Here is a 16531-nt window from a genome sequence, read left to right on the forward strand (position 1 = left end):
AAGGGTATAAGGGCAGTCAGAGTATACTTCACCAGGAAATCATGAGGGAAAAAAGGGGGCATGAAATTGCATGGCAAATAGAATTAAGGAGAATCCGAAAAGATTCTAAAATTATTTTAAGGTTAAAAGAATAACTAAGAAGAGAATACAGCCCTTAAAGATCAAATGAGTTCATCTTACAGAAGAGGAGGTGTTGGGGGTCTTAAAGTAGAAAAATGGAAATAAATCCTGGAGAGCTGATTAGGTATTTCTCAGAACTTTGTGGGAAGCTAGGGAAGAGATTCGTGGACCCCTTGCTGAGATATTTGTATCATCGATAATCATAGATGAGATGCCAGAAGACTGGAGAGTGACTAATGTGGCAGCATTATTGAAGAAAGTTGTATGGAAAAGCCAGGGAACCATAAACTGGTGAGCCTTTCACACCAGAGATGCTGCCAGACCTTCTGAACATTTCCAGCAGTTTCCGTTTTTGTTTCTGATACACAGCATCCACTGTTCTTTCAGTTTTTACTTAGTAGTCAGAGAGCATTACGTTTTGGATTGGAGGCCTGTTAGAACATAACAACATCCAAACATTAGAAATACGATCAGGAGTAGGCCATCTGACCCCACGAGTCTGCTCTGCCTTTCAATAACATCATGGATCATCTTTCAATGGACTAAGATTCCACTTACCCACCCGCTCACTATAACCCTCCATTCCTTTACTGTTAAAAAATCTATTTTCACCTTTAAAACATTCAACAGGTTGGCCTCAGCTGCTTCACTAGGCAGGGGATTCCACAGCTTCACAACCCTTGGGTGAAGATGTTGATCCTCAACTCAGTCCTAAATCTGTTGCCCTTATTTTGAGGTTATGCCCCGTCGTTCTAATTTCACCCACCAGTGGAAATAGCCTCCCTGCTTCTGTCTTATCTATCCCATTTATAATTTTACAACCCCCTTCCCACATTGTTCTGAATTCCAATGAGTATAATCCCAGTCTGCTCAATCTCTCCTCACAAGCCAACCCCCTCATTTCCAGAATCAACGTAATCAACCTCCTCAGCAAACCCCACCCCAGTGCCATCTCATGTAAGCGATGAAAAGTGTACAGAGTACTGCAGGTATGGTCACACCAGCGCCCTATACAGCTGCAGCAGAAAGTCCTAATTTTAAACTCTGCCAATGAAGAACACTATTCCATTTGTCTTCCTAATTAGCTACTGTACTTGCAAACCATACTTTTGTGTTTCATGCACAAGAACAGCCAAGTCCCCCTGCACAGCAGCATTCTGTTTGTTATTATTCCTACCAAAATGGATGACCTCACGTTTACTAACATTGTACTCCATCTGCCAGACTCTTGCCCACTCACTTAACCTGTCTATATCCTCCTGCACACTTTGCTCTATCACTCATTTAAGTGCCTTCTGCGAACTACAACACACTACACTTGGATCTCTAACTCGAAGCAATCGACCTGAATTGCAAACAATTGCAGTCCCAACACTCATCCCTGAGACACACCACTCGCCACTGATTGCCAACCAGAAAAACACCCATTTATCCCCACGTTTTGCATTCTGTTAGTTAACCAGTTTTCTGTCCATGCTAATGCATTGCCTGTAACACTGTGCATCTTTATCTTATGCAGCAGCCTTTTGTGCAGCACCTTGCTGAATGCCTTTTGGAAATCCAGATACACCACGTTCACCAGTTCCCCATTGTCTACCACGCTCATTATGACCTCAAAGAATTCCAATTAATCAGTTAAACATGACCTGCCTTTCATGAACCCAAACTTTATTAAATAAATGTGAGGTGCTGCATTTTTGTAAGGCAAACCAGGGCAAGACTTATACAATTAATGGCTGGGCCTTGGGGAGTGTTGCTGAGCAAAGAAACCAAAGGGAGCAGATGCATCATTCCTTGAAAGTGGAGTTGCAGGTAGACAGGGTGGGGAAGAAGGTGTTTGGCAGGCTTTCCTTCATTGGTCATAACATTAAGTGTAGGAGTCGAGATGTCATCTCTCAGCTGTACAGAACATTTGTGAGGCCACGTTTAGAATTATTACAGACAAATCTGGCTGACCATTTCTATGAAGGATTTTGTGAAACTTGAGGGGATGTAGAAAAGATTTCCAAGAATGATGCTGGAACTGGAGTGTTTAAGGTATAAGGTGAAGCTGAATAGGCTGGGGCTTTTCTTTTCCCTACAGTGAGAGGAAAGGAGGCTGAGGAGTGGCCTGAACAAGACCCTATAAAATCATGCAGGGCATTGATATGGTGAATAGCCAAGGCCTTTTTCCTCGAGTGGGAGAGTCCAAAACTAGAGGACAGCAGATTAAGGTGAGAGGAGAAACGTTTGAAAAGAACCTGAGGGGTAACCTTTTCACGTGTGTGACTGGAAACAGCTGCCAGTGGTCGTGGTGGAGGTGGGTTCAATTACTGCATTTAAAAGGCACCTGGATGGGTGTATGAACAGGTAACATTTAGAGAAAGATAGGCCAAATGTCTGGCAAATGGTACTCAGTCAGGTTGGGATATCTGGGCAGTGCAGTTGGACCGAAGGGTCTGTTTCTGTGCCTGATATCTGTATGACTATAATGTTTGTTAAAACTGAAAAGAAGCTCTATTTTTACCACAGCTGGAATACTGTGGACTGTTCTTGGGACTCATCTCACAAAGAAAAGGTACACTGGACTGTGAGACAATCCACACGAGGTTTAGTCGACTGATCCTGAGGATGGAGGGACTGTCTTGAGAGTAGAGACTGAGTCGTTTGGGCCTATACTCATTAGAACATAGAAGATTCAGTGGTGACATTCTGAAACATCTATTATTTTCAGGAAACTTGATGGTGTAAATGCAGAAATGTTGTTTCCCCTTGTGGGAGAGGTTCAGGCCAGTGAGTAAACTCTCTGAATTAGAGGTCACAAATGTCAGGCAGAACAGAATTTTGTCTCCCAGAATGTAGTGAATCTGTGGAATTTGTTTCCATAGAACACTGAAGGCTGAAATGGGCAGGTTTTGATTTGGGAATTGAATCAATGCTTACAGTTAAACGCTGTAAAAATGGAGGTGAGGATTATCAGCTCAGCTCTGATGTCATTGTTTGGAAGCCCAAACCCCATTGGCTGAACAGACCGCTTCTGGTTCCCTCTCATTGACTTTTGCTCTAAGTTAGTCTTTTCAGAATTATATAGGTCTCATCTAAATTAACCTCCATGTTTGAAGCCCAGCTGCTTCAATCCCCCCTCATCATGAAAAAAGACAGGGATCATCTTTCTCACTGTTTGGTGGCATTGCATTCTGCCTCTAATGCAGTGACTACATTTATAGTCCTTCAGTTCTGTTAAATATTTGTCAAACACAACCACGGCTGTCACAGAAAAGGTTAAAGACAGATCAAAACTACATTTAAACTACCATATCAAGCACACTGTCGGCATGTGTTGCATGGAATACACACATGTTGCATATTAAAGCTCTCTCAGTACTCATCCATTAAACACTGCAAGGGTTGTTCAGAGATGATTTGCTTATGTGTGTGTGTATGTCTGTGCCTGTAAATGATAGTCTACTTGTATAACAAAGTTTCGATGCATAGTGTTGTTCCCATTTATTCTGGTGTCAAGCATTTCAAAATCAGAAAGACAGTGGGTAGGAGTTCAAATCCCTATACACGGCTACATCAAATGTTTTCTGTGATTGTACAGCTCATGTAATGTGCTGGGTAAATCTCCCTCTATATTGTGTTGTCCAATGCAATCATGTCAAATATATTTTGGTTTAGACACAGAGTAGAGCTGCATCCAGGATTCCCTAAAAACAAATCCTCCCAGAGTCGATACAGAATAAATTGACCTCTATAATATTAAACCTTACATGAGATGTGCAGCGTAAGGTTAATTGTAGACTAAATATGCATTACATTGAACCATTAAACATTCCTCAGACAAGAATAATAGTGCAGAGATACAATGAAAACACTAACACAGTAAAGTCTTGCAGCCTCATTCCTATCAAGCGTTTCCAGATCACTCAATGCTCAGACAGATTTTTGAGAAAATCTTGTCCTGACTCAAATCTCTCGAAAGAAATGGATGAATTTGGCTGAGAGGCAATGTTGGTGAGGTGTTGGCTTCATGTTATTGGGGAAAACATTGTCCGATTGTGGAGAGGCAAAACAAGGCATCAGAGATAAAGAAAAAAGGGGGAAGGCAGGAGGGGAAGAGAGAAAAAGAGACACAGAAATATTAGCTGTGCCAATGTATCTCTTAATTATAGTTTTTTGACTTAACATGACAATTGATACCTCTGTTATTCAACAATCATACAACTTATGTATTAAAAAGTCCGAACATCAATTAGTATTGGAATCCATTGAGTTATTTGCATTTTTTCCACAATTCGTGTGCTGTGCTTGTAGGGAAATATAAATGAGGGTTTTGTGGTTCTGTAATCTATTCTGAGAATTCTATTTCTGTGTTTATTTACATAAATGCTTAATTGGCTTCAAGGAAGTGATGTTGGCAGCAAAGCCAGGTGAATGAAGTGATTTGTTGGTAAGTTTCAAATCGAAACAAGTTTATTTTAAGAATGTTGACCATTTGCAGAAGTGAATAAAAATTTATGAAGCCGAATTGCAACAGATTTTATTTATTTCTGAAAGATAAATAATTTAAAACTTTTATTTAGGTTAACAATTCAGTGCTGAAAATTCTGCAAATTTAGAATATTCACGTGAAATACAGGAACTGCCGCAACAATTACATTTAATTGATATAGTTGTTACGAGGTTTCGTTACACGTATTACTTAATGGTAAGGGTCAGCAATGAGTCCCTATCCCCAACTGCCCATTGAATAGCTTGCTAAAGCCACTTCAGAACACAGTCAATTACTTCCCAGTGGGTCTGGAATCTCATGTCGGCCAGACCATGTAGATGTGACAGATGCCTTGTCATTCGTGAACCAGCTGTTTTTGTATTTTTCCATTGACTCGGGTTACATGGTCATCATTTGCCTTCCTTTCTGATTCCAGGATTTCTTTAAATTCAAATTTCACTCAAATGCAAAACGATGATATTCCAAACCCTGTCCATTCAACATCAAAGTGGAGTTCGAGAATACTGGTCCCATGATATCATCACTGTGATCCGAATGTTGGAAATGTACAGAAAGCACAGAAATGCAATAAATCTGACACTTTACATCATGAACAAATATTGGAGTGGAATACTGGCAAGAACTCTCTTGCTGTTCACAGCAACATCACATTGCATCCAATCACCAATCTAAAATCTGTCTGAAGAGCCTGACTCACCGTCATTTGCATTTGTTGAATTCTTCACTGAATTATGAAAGCGTTAGTCACATATCCCAAGAAGGTGGTCATCAGCTCCCTTTTTGAGGCCTGCCATCTTGTTCGGCTAATTATGGTTGATCTTTCTTAAGAAGCTTTATTACAACCAAATGGCTTCTCAGTCGAGACTGTAGTGCTGGAAAAGTACAGCAGGTCAGGCAGCATCCGAGGAGCAGGAGAATCGACGTTTTGGGCATAAAGCCTTTATTAAGATACCTGATGTAGTTGTTATGCCTGGAACGTTGATTCTCCTGCCCCTTGGATGCTGCCTGACCTGCTGTGCTTTTCCAGCACTACATTCTCAACTCAGATCTCCAGCACCTGCAGTCCTCACTTTCTCCTGATGGGTTTCTTAGTCAGGTTCGGCACAGGAAAGGAACCATCGCCTTTTTGTTGAACAGGTAGGGAAGGCCAGGTAGGAAGGTCGCACATCCTCCTCTGAAGGACAATACTGAACCATGTAACATGCTTCAAAACTTTGGTAGGTCTGTGATTATCATTCGTTACTTCAGCAGTTTCATTTCATACTCTTTCATTAATTGAAGCTACTATGGTATAGTTTGATTCTGGAACTTTACTCCAAACCTTTTGATTGCTTATTACATGCTCATAATGCCTCCTTAACCACTTTCTCAAACTGTCATGTTAGCCTCAATGATTTTTTTATTGACTCATGGAACACGGTGGTTGCTTTTAGTTGTCGGTAGGTGTCCTTCAGAAGATGGCAGAAAGCTGCCTTTCTGAAATAACATCTTCCAAAATGACCTGAGGAAGGGAATTCCAGATTTTGACCCAGTTACAGTGAAAGATCGATGATATATTTCCATGTCAGGATGCTGAGTAGTTTAGAGAGGAGCTTACAGTGGTGCTGTTCCCATGTATCTGCTGTTCTTATCCATCGAGATGCAAGTGGTAGTGGGAAGGTACTGTGTAAGGAAGTGGCTAAGTTACTGCAGTGCAGTATTTTAGATAGTGCATACGGCTGGTATGCCTGAAGAAGGGCTTATGCCCGAAACATCGATTCTCCTGCTCCTTGGATGCTGCCTGACCTGCTGCGCTTTTCTAGCAACACATTTTTCAGCATATGGCAGGTACTAAGCATCAGATTTGGAGGCAATGGACGCTTGTGGATGTGCTGCTGATCAAGTGGGATGCTTTGTCCTGGACAATGCCTAGCTTCTTGAGTGCAGTTGAAGGTGCTCCTGTCCAGTCAAAGGGCGAGCTGTGCTATTACCCTCCTGACTTCTGTCTCTTAGACAGTCAGTTGGCTTTGCAAGTCAGGAGGGTGAGTTACTCGCTGCAGTATTCCTAGCCTCTGGCCTGCTCTTACAACCATTGTATTTATATGGAGTGTCCAGCTCAATTTCTAATGAACAATAAAACCCAGGATGTAACACTATTGAATGTCAAGGGGTTTTGGTTAGATTGTCTCTTATTGTCAATGGTCATTGTCTCGCAGGTTTGTGGTGTGAATGCTATTTGCCACTTGTCAGCTCAAGGCTGGAAATTGTCCAGATTTTGTTGCGTTTGAATGTGGACTGAGCAGTCCCAAAAAAAGTGCTAGATCAATGCAGATTTCACTTCTGACCTTCTGAGGGAGGGAAAGGCATTGCTGAAGCAGCTGAACATGATTGGGCCAAGGACACTTTCTTTAGGAACTCCAACAGAGATTTGCTTTGGCTGAGACGACTGCCCTCTAACAAGCAGAGCCACCTTCCAATGTGTGAGGTCTGACTGCAGGCAGCAGGGAGGTTGTCACCTGATACCCATTGAATCCAGTTTTGCTAGGACTCCATAATATCACACTCTGTCGAATGTGACCTTAATGTGAAGGGCTGTCACTCTTCCCTCATTTCTGGAATTCAGTTCTTTGTCCATGTTTAAATCAACTAGGAGAAAGTGAGGACCGCAGATGCTGGAGATCAGAGCTTAAAAATGTGTTGCTGGAAAAGCGCAGCAGGTCAGGCAGCATCAAAGGAGCAGGAGAATCGGCGTTTCGGGCATAAGCCCTTCTTCAGGAATCAGGCTTCAGAAGGGCTTATGCCCAAAACGTCGATTCTCCTGCTCCTTTGATGCTGCCTGACCTGCTGCGCTTTTCCAGCAACACATTTTTAAGCCATGTTTAAATCAAGTCTGTAATTCAGTCATGAGCTGAGTAGGCCTTGCGCAACCCACATTTTATGTCACTGAGCAGGTTATTACTGAGCTAGTGCTGCTTGATAGCACTGTTGAAAGCACCTTCCTACACCTAACTCATGATTGAGCATGGACTGATGGAGCAGTAATTCGCCAGGGTGGTTTGACCTATTTTCTGTGCACAGGACATGCCTGGCCTATTTTCCACATTGTCCATGCCAGTATTGTAGCTGTACTGGGAGTGCTTGGCTAGCACAAGTCAGCAGTATTATTGCCAGAATTTTGTCAGGCTCCATAGCATTTGCAGTAACCAGTGCCCCCCGCCCAACAGTGCCTTGATTTCACATGGAGAGAAGCGAATTCCCTGAAGACAGGTATCTGTAATATTGGTGATCTATAGAAGATGCTGAGATGGATCAGACAATTGGCACTTCTGGCTGACGATTGCTGTGAATGCTTCAGCCTTAACTTTTGCGCTGATGTGTTGTGCTCTCCAAAGCAGAGCAAGGGGATATCTGTGGAGCTTATTCCTTCAATGAGTTGTTTAATTATCAACTTTAGTTCATGACTTGATGTGGCAGCACTGCAGGCTCAGACCCCAGTTTCCTAAAGTAATGGTCTAGCCACAATATCTCCAGACTATAACTCCAACCCACACTCCATGATGTGGATATGGACAACAGAAGATCGCTTATCCTTTGTATTTGTAGATTCCAACAATGCATCGTATATTCACTTCATTTGTTAGTCTTGAAAATGCTTTACTTCACAGACTTTAGGATATAATGTTCTGTTTTCAATTCTTCTCTCCAACAGGCAAGGTCATCGACGTCACACTAGCTTTCCTCCTCATTAATTGCAAAACCAAACGTTTTTCACCTCATCTTTGAACTTACTGATCAAAATTGCTACATTCTTGACTAGATCGTTCATATACGCTGCAAACAGCAAAGGATCCAGCACCAAGTCGTATAGTAAGCCACTGGACACAAGATGTCTTCACAATGACTACCTTCGACCATTACCTTCTGCCAACAAATAAACCTTCGATGCATTTGCCAAACTGCACCAGATCCCATGAACCCTTAGTATATTGAAGATGCAAGACCTGGTCAAAAACCTGATTGAAGTCAAGAAGCATCACATCCACTTTTTACACCCGATGGCACATCTCATTGCCTCTGCGGAAAACAGAATCAACCACTTCCGATATGATCTCACTTCCACCAAAGCCCTGCTGAATTTTATTGCTTAAATGTTACAATTCCAACTTTTAATGAATGCTGTCTCTTAGATTTATTTATTACCTTCCCTCAAGCTTTCTACTTTTAAACATAGGTTTATGAGCGAAACTACATATTGTCATTTCGCTCCTTTCACCCGATGATATCTCTTCTTATCTCTCTGACAGATAATTTACTCGAGCTGAAATAATCTTGTGTCTCTTCTGCTTCATTCTGGAAAATGGGAATGGAATTGAATACAATGTTGAGACCAACAGCAAACTGTCCGTTTGTTCTTGACACTGTCAGTGTGTGTTCACCCTCAGAGGTAGGAAGACTGTTTGTGCTGATAATACGGAAAGTAGCGCCTGATGTATCATTCTCAGCTGGCGCGCAACTTCCTGTTTCTATGTGCCAGCAGCAAGCCACACATCTCACTTCTGATCAGAAAATAAACCCAGGGGATACAATCTGGCAGAAACATCTGCCAATGTGGCCTAGATCAGGACACAGAGTGTGAAGTGATCACATTGAAGTGACATTTGCAAATCGACCTTTCGATCTCTATTTCACGGTCTGATTCCAGGACGTCGTTGGACGAGTCTCTCGACGATCTAACAAGCTCATTCGATTCACTAACGTCTGGAACACATTGACATGCACCTTTCCATGTCTTTGATCTTGTACTACTTGTTACTCTCTCTTCAGATTTAATGTTCCCAGCTTTTGATTCTGTCTTCTGTATCCATCACCTTCCCACCCAAATACATTCTGTTTGATCTATTTCCTAAATTTTGATCAACTAAACAAATAATACAGTTTAGTACAGACAGGTATGTTGGTGTGTCCGATTAACAGAATCAATATATGGAGAGATCATATTGGCTGTATCTAAATCTGACCAACATTGAATTCAAATAAACCACCGCACTGTGTGGTTTCAAACCTTGCAAATCTTCTCTCTTTGATAGAGCTTGTTCTAACAGTTAATTCTTGTCTTGATTATTTCAGAAACTATAACTAAAAATTCCTATTTTTAACCAAGTTTCAAATATTATTACAAGTTGCAGCACTGGCATTTCCTACAGTGAGCGTTGTGGTGTTTAAATGTTCTGGTCAAAATTTGCTTCAAGCAGAAGACTGAACCATTGGTTTCTCTGAGTTCCCAGCCACTGCCCTTGCAGTTCCATAATAACTGCAAGCTATTGATAAGCCCCAGAATGAACAGAATGTCCAGGCCCTGTACACATCCAAACGCCATGATGGAGGCCTCGAAGCCCTCCGTTTCTTCCTGTCATGCCAACCCAAGCAGTACATGCTCAACCTCAACTACATTTCCTTTCAATCCTCCCACTTCCTCCAAACCAAAGGGGTAGCCATGGACCCCAGCTATGCCTGCCTCTTCGTCAGATATGTGGAACAGTCAATCTTCCACAGCTACACCGGTATCATTGCCCACCTTTACCACCGCTACATTGATGACTGTATCAATGCCACCTCATGCAACCACTAGGAGGTTGAACAGTTCATCAACTTTACTAAAACCTTCCACCCTGACCTAAACTTTACAGGGACCATCTCGGACACCTCCCTCCCTTTCCTAGACCTCTCCATCTCTATCTCCAGTGACCAACTAAACATTTACTACAAGCCCACTGACTCCCACAGCTACCTGGACTACACCTCCTCCCACCCGACCTCAGGTAAAAATGCCATCCTTTATTCTCAATTCCTCTGCCTCCACCGCATCTGCTCCCAGGAGGTCCAGTTCCACCATAAAACATCCCAGATCCTTTATCAAAGAATGCAATTTCCCCTCCCACGTGGTCGATGATGCCCTTGAACCCCATCCCTCCAATCGCAACAGGGAGCCCTCCTGGTCCTCATCTTCCACCGCACCAACCTTGCATACATCATATCATCCTCTGCTGCTTCCACCACTGTAAACAGACCCCATCACTCGGGGTATATTTCCCTCCCTACACCTATCTGCATTCCGGAGACACCATTCCCTCCACGACTCCCTCGTCAGGTCCATGCCCCCCACCAGCCCACTCCCCACCCCTGTCACCTTCCCCTGTCACCACAGGAAGTGCAAAACCTGCGCCCACACCTCCCCCCTCACCTCCGACAAGGCCCCAAATGATCCTTCCACATCCCACAGAAACTTATCTATACTTCCACAAATGTCATCCACTGTGTCTGTTCCACCCGATGTGGTCTCCTCTGCATCAGGGAGACAGGACACTAACTTGCAGATCATTTAAGAGAACATCTCTGGGACACCCGTGCCAACCAACCCCACGGCCCTGTGGCTGAACACTTTAACTCCCCCTCCCACTCCACCAAGAACAGCCAGTCATATTCCTGTTCAATTCCAATGAATAAATACAAAATAACGAGTCTGAATTTGGGATGATATTAATAGGATTTATTTCAATCTAAGCATGAACAGATTATTTTGACTTAACAGGTGGAGAGATTCACTTCCTGAAAAAGCAGCTCAAGTGATATAAGCTGGCACCAAACCGAGTTGGTCAATACTGAGGCAAAAGTACAGCATCCAGTCTTGAGTGAAATAAATAAAGAAACTATCTTAACCCCGGAACAAGATAGAGTGTATTAAATATGAACAAAGACTCGAGTATTTTAGGATATAATAGAAAAGTAATTTATAGTATATTGAAATGCAAACAGAGATGTGAAGTCTCTACATTCTTCCTAGCTAAATTAATCATTTCAGAAATGCCTTTGTTAATTTTCATGTGTCACTCGTCGGTCCATTCCACGAACCTTGCGAGGTCCTTGTTAAATTCTGAACCATCAGGCGATGGTTCACAGTGGTTGCGAGTTTCATGTTACAGCAAATTGTGATGTTGTCCACTGTATGCCAATGTCTTAGTTAAAAATTTGAAGCAATCACAGCTCCAAACATTTACACAATATCACTATGGATCTTCCTTGAGTCCAAAAAAAATCCCTTTGATCAATGATTTCTAAAATTTGTTCCCATATCTTTTTTTGAAGGACGTTTTCAAATAACTTGAAGTGCAAATGGTTCACATCAGTCGGAATACAGTAACATTTCATGTGTTACCCCACACAAAAAAAATCAAGCAATTTTGTTATCACGAGTTGTTCTAAGCAAGTCTAGGATGGACTGTTTTATCAAACAAAATCATTTCCAATGTTGTGAGGGCTCGTCTATCTTCTGTGCAATGGTCTGAATTTTGTATCTGAATGCAGATGTAACTGGCTGCTCTGGGTAAAAGTACAGTTTGTGCCTTTCACATTGTTAATGTGTATTGCTGACTTTAGTTGAATAAAGTGATGTTGTCCCAGGCATCGTCTGGCACCATTAATTAGACCATTAATTTCCACATTGCTAGCCGGAGAGTCAGGTGGAGTTTATTAATATCATTGAACCGAAGGCTTGGAATATTTCCGGTATGAATCATGTGAATTAGAGCCTCTGAACGAGACAAAGTAGGAAAGATGAATTGAGGAAAGATGAAGTTTTCACGACAGAGAGAGATCACTTCGCCCATTACACCTGTATCATGTGAAAACAGAACCTTCCAGCCAACACCCACTTTATAGCATGTTGTCCATAACCCTGCAGGTGATAGCACTTGAAGTAAACATTCGGGAACATTGTGTAGGGTCTAATCCATTATCAACATAGATATGATCTCCAATGCTGTAAATCCTGGCTTATGGGGAAAAAAGTAGGGGCAGAACACCCATTTCTAAACGTTGTTTCTCAGGACGTTTTGACAATTCTTGACTTAATATCATTGTAAACTGACATGAAAAAAATGCAGACATGTTCCCCAGAAACGCTGACAGCAACATACCTTTACTCAGTCAAGATCAGCAAGATGAATTAAGAAAGTTTTTAAAAATCTTTCTTTTAACTGATTATTGACAACACGGATTTCACAAAGTGAAAAGTACAGAAGGGAAGGGTGGAGGGCTGGGTGTGGACGATGTTCACTTGTGAGAAACAAAGCTCACACACTTCAATAATTTCAGTCCGAGACAAAATCTGAATCAGTGGTGCCCTTTATTTTACTCTTGCAAGACGGTGTGATGTCCACTGTCCACAAGGCAGGGACACACACACTGAATTCAACTAATACACGATATTTATGTAATTTGGTTTCTATTTTTTTATTTCATTGCTCCTCCCCTGTTTACATCTTCCACTTCCCTAAGACCGGCGCCCTCCTTGTCTGTGACAAATGCTTATTTCTGGCCTCACAAGGCTGTTTGACCTCATCCCGCTGTGGCCCATTGTTAGGCATATCCTTTCTTCACTATTATCTATTCCCTCCATCTGTGCCTTCCCCTACCATACTGATCCTTATGAACCTTTTAATTGGGGTTTGTTCCTGTGTTTCAGTAAAAGTGGGAAACAGATGTTTATACCTACTGTTTGTACAGGCGTATCTAGCTTAACTCCCTCCCCTCACAGCATCTTATCTATTCGTCTGTAATATCTACCATTGTTTTGCAGTCACGTTTCATTCTTGCATACAATTTTAGTGAATACAAAAACAATTATGTATTTCCTCCACATAGTTTCCATTCTTGTTGACTCAGCTCTTGGCTGAAACAATTACACACTGGTGTGAGTTCATTTACTTTGTATAAGTAATTATAATTGCAGAAGTAACACTACTTTACCTATATCCCACACACTGTTCCCTGATGTCTGGTTGCATTTGTGAGCAACAGGTGAACCTGCGAACCAGATTCAGGATGGTACTGCAGGTATTTCAGCAGATACTGTGTAAACGGAATTCTCCCATAAATCAGCAATGACATGAACATTTATTTTTTATGGTGTTTGAAACCAAATAAAATTGAACAATATGCTGGGACAAGTTCCTTTCATTTCTTTGAACTAGTATCAAGGGACACTCTCTGTGGGCCTGGGGTGGCAGGAGGATCTTTAACAGCAGAATGTGAGGGAACAAAGTTACCGTTGGAAATCCAGATAGACTGGAACTTGTTTCACTGGAGGGTGAGAGTTCGGGGGGGGTGACCTCATATAAGTTTATAAAGCCATGAGTGGAAAGGTGAATGGCTCTAATTTACATGATTCATCTTGGAAATGTACAAAGCTTTCGTTTCAAAAATATCACATATCAATAAACTCCACCTGATCCTCTGGCGAGTGATGTGGAAATTAATGGTCTAATTAATGGTGCCAGACGATGCCTGGGGCAACATCCCTTTATTCAACTAAAGTCAGCAATATACATTAACAATGTGAAAGGCGCAAACTGTACTTTTACCCAGAGCAGCCAGTTTCATCTGCAGTCAGACACAACTTCAAAATTCAGACCATTGCACAGAAGATAGACGAGCCCTCACAACACTGGAAATGATTTTGTTTGATAAAAGAATTCATCGTAGACTTCCTCAGAGCAACTCATGTCAACAAACTTGTTTTTTTTGTGTGTGGGGTAACACACGAAATGTCACTTTAATACGATTGATGTGAACCACTTGCATTTCAGAAGTTATTTGAAAACGTCCATCACATTAGATACGCGAATAAATTTTACAAATCATTGATCAAAGGGGACAATCTTTTTTGGACTCAAGGAAGATCCATAGTGATATTTTGTAAATGTTTGGAGCTGGGATTGTTTTCAATTTTTGACCCAGACATTGTTGTATTTTCCCTATGGTGGGGGATTTCAACAATAGGGAACATGTTTTACAATGAGAGGAGAAAAATTTTTAAAATGATATCAGGGGCAGCTTTTTATACAGAGAATGGTTTGTGTGTGGGATGATCTGGTGGTGGATACTTACAACCTATAGAAGACATTTGGATAAGTAAATGAATATCAAATGTTTGGAAGGATATGGGCCAAGTACACACAGGTGGGATTAGTTTAGTTTGGGATTATGACTGGCATGGACTGGTTGGACTGAAGTGTCTGTTTCCATGCTGTCTCACTCCATGACTCTATGACTATTTATCAATTTTTCTCAATATTAAACAGTGCTGTAGTGATCCTCGAATGAACTGTTGATGTTTAGGTTGTGTCTGAGACTCTGCGAATATTTCCTTCAATGAGAGGAGTGACTAGTTCTCCAAGTTTCACAACTGAAAAATAAACTTTTCTCCAGTATTGTTGCTGAGTAGATGTGTTCCTGCAGAGGCAGTGGTTATGGTCTGCAGTTTGCTTTCCACCAACTGGTCAACAGTGAGACAAAATATCTTTGATCCCCTGCAGAAACTCCACCTGCTTCCAGTAAATGAACCTGGGAACTCAAGGACCTTTTCTGCAGTCAGCTTAATTGCTGCCAACTATTGTATCTGGTCGATTAAAGGGAAAATGAATCAACTAAAGTAAAATCCTACCAAACAAACTATATTTTCCCATTTACTCACAATGGATACATTTCACTTGGCATTTCTTCTTTAAAAAGGAAAGTCACTGAATACAGCATTCACTGTATGACTATCAGAAACAGGACATTGAATGCAATGACATTCTGGTTAGTTCAGCCTGTTTATTGAGTATCTTTAAAGCTCCTGAATATGAAGTTAATGGATCCAAAATCCCACATTGCAGTAACATTTGTTATCATCTCAAAGTAAATTAACAAACTTGAATTGGTTCAAACTCACATCACTTGGTACACCATTCTCTGATTCATTTATCTCATTAAAACTGAGTGGGCCCTTTATACATGGTTAACACTGGTGTCGTGTAACAGCGAATTTCTGCTTATTTTTATGAGTTAACTGCCCCTGTCAGAGCTATCAGTGAGCAGAGAAATGTACTGTTTATAACCTACATTCGTGGTAATGATTATTGTAATACTCTCTAATTTAACCAAACACTCCTGATGTACCCAGACAGTTACCTGCAATGGTTTAGATGTTGAGGATTTTATTAAAAAAAACGTATGGACTGTCCTGTTCTAGTTCATTAGATGCTCTTTCAAAAGTTTCCCTAGGTGTTATGTATCACTGCCAACTCACTTTTTGTTTCTCAGGCACACAGCTTTCCTTTACTATGCATTTTAAAAAATTTGAAAAAAAGATGCAAGGAGAGACATTCTGCAATGTAAGGAGGTGCTTCTAATCTCCGGGTCCAAACTGTTTAGTGATATCCACTCACATTCTGAACATAATCACTTTAGTCCTGCTCCATATTAGGTTGCCTAAATGGAATTTAGAAACGCAGATTAGAAATGGGATGTTATTTTGTAAAGTGAGAGAGACGTTGAGTGACAGCAAAAATAAAGTCACTCATTTTGTTGGTTAATAATATGATTGAAGTTCTTTTTAGCTTTATCTGCTTGTGGTGGAATGTAGAATTAAAGGGAGTTAACTTCTAATTGAATATTCTGAATATAATCACTTTGGACACGCTCTGTATTCAGTTGCCTAAATTGAATTTTGAAATGTTTAGTATGAATTACATGTTATTTTGTAGTGGGACAGAGACTGGCAGTGTCCTGGGGAAATAAAACTCAATTGTTTTACTAGCTAGTAATACGTTTGAACTTTGATTTTAGTTTTATCTGTTTGTGAATGAATGTAGAAATAAAGGGAGGTAACTTCCGAATGGATTTATTTTAAAACAAAATACTTGCAACTATCATGTGAAATAGACCTGAAGGTACTCAATTTTACTTCCACCATTAAAAAAAACACTCCCAAAGAAGCTATTCAGCAAAATAAATATCCCAAGATGTGTATATATCCATGTTTAAGCGTAACCTGGTAAATACATGAGCCCATGTGTTGGGGCTGTGCAAGCTGAGACCAGGATCCAGTCTCAGCCT

The sequence above is a fragment of the Hemiscyllium ocellatum genome, chromosome 29, assembly GCF_020745735.1.
Source record: "Hemiscyllium ocellatum isolate sHemOce1 chromosome 29, sHemOce1.pat.X.cur, whole genome shotgun sequence".
In the NCBI taxonomy this organism is placed as follows: domain Eukaryota; kingdom Metazoa; phylum Chordata; class Chondrichthyes; order Orectolobiformes; family Hemiscylliidae; genus Hemiscyllium; species Hemiscyllium ocellatum.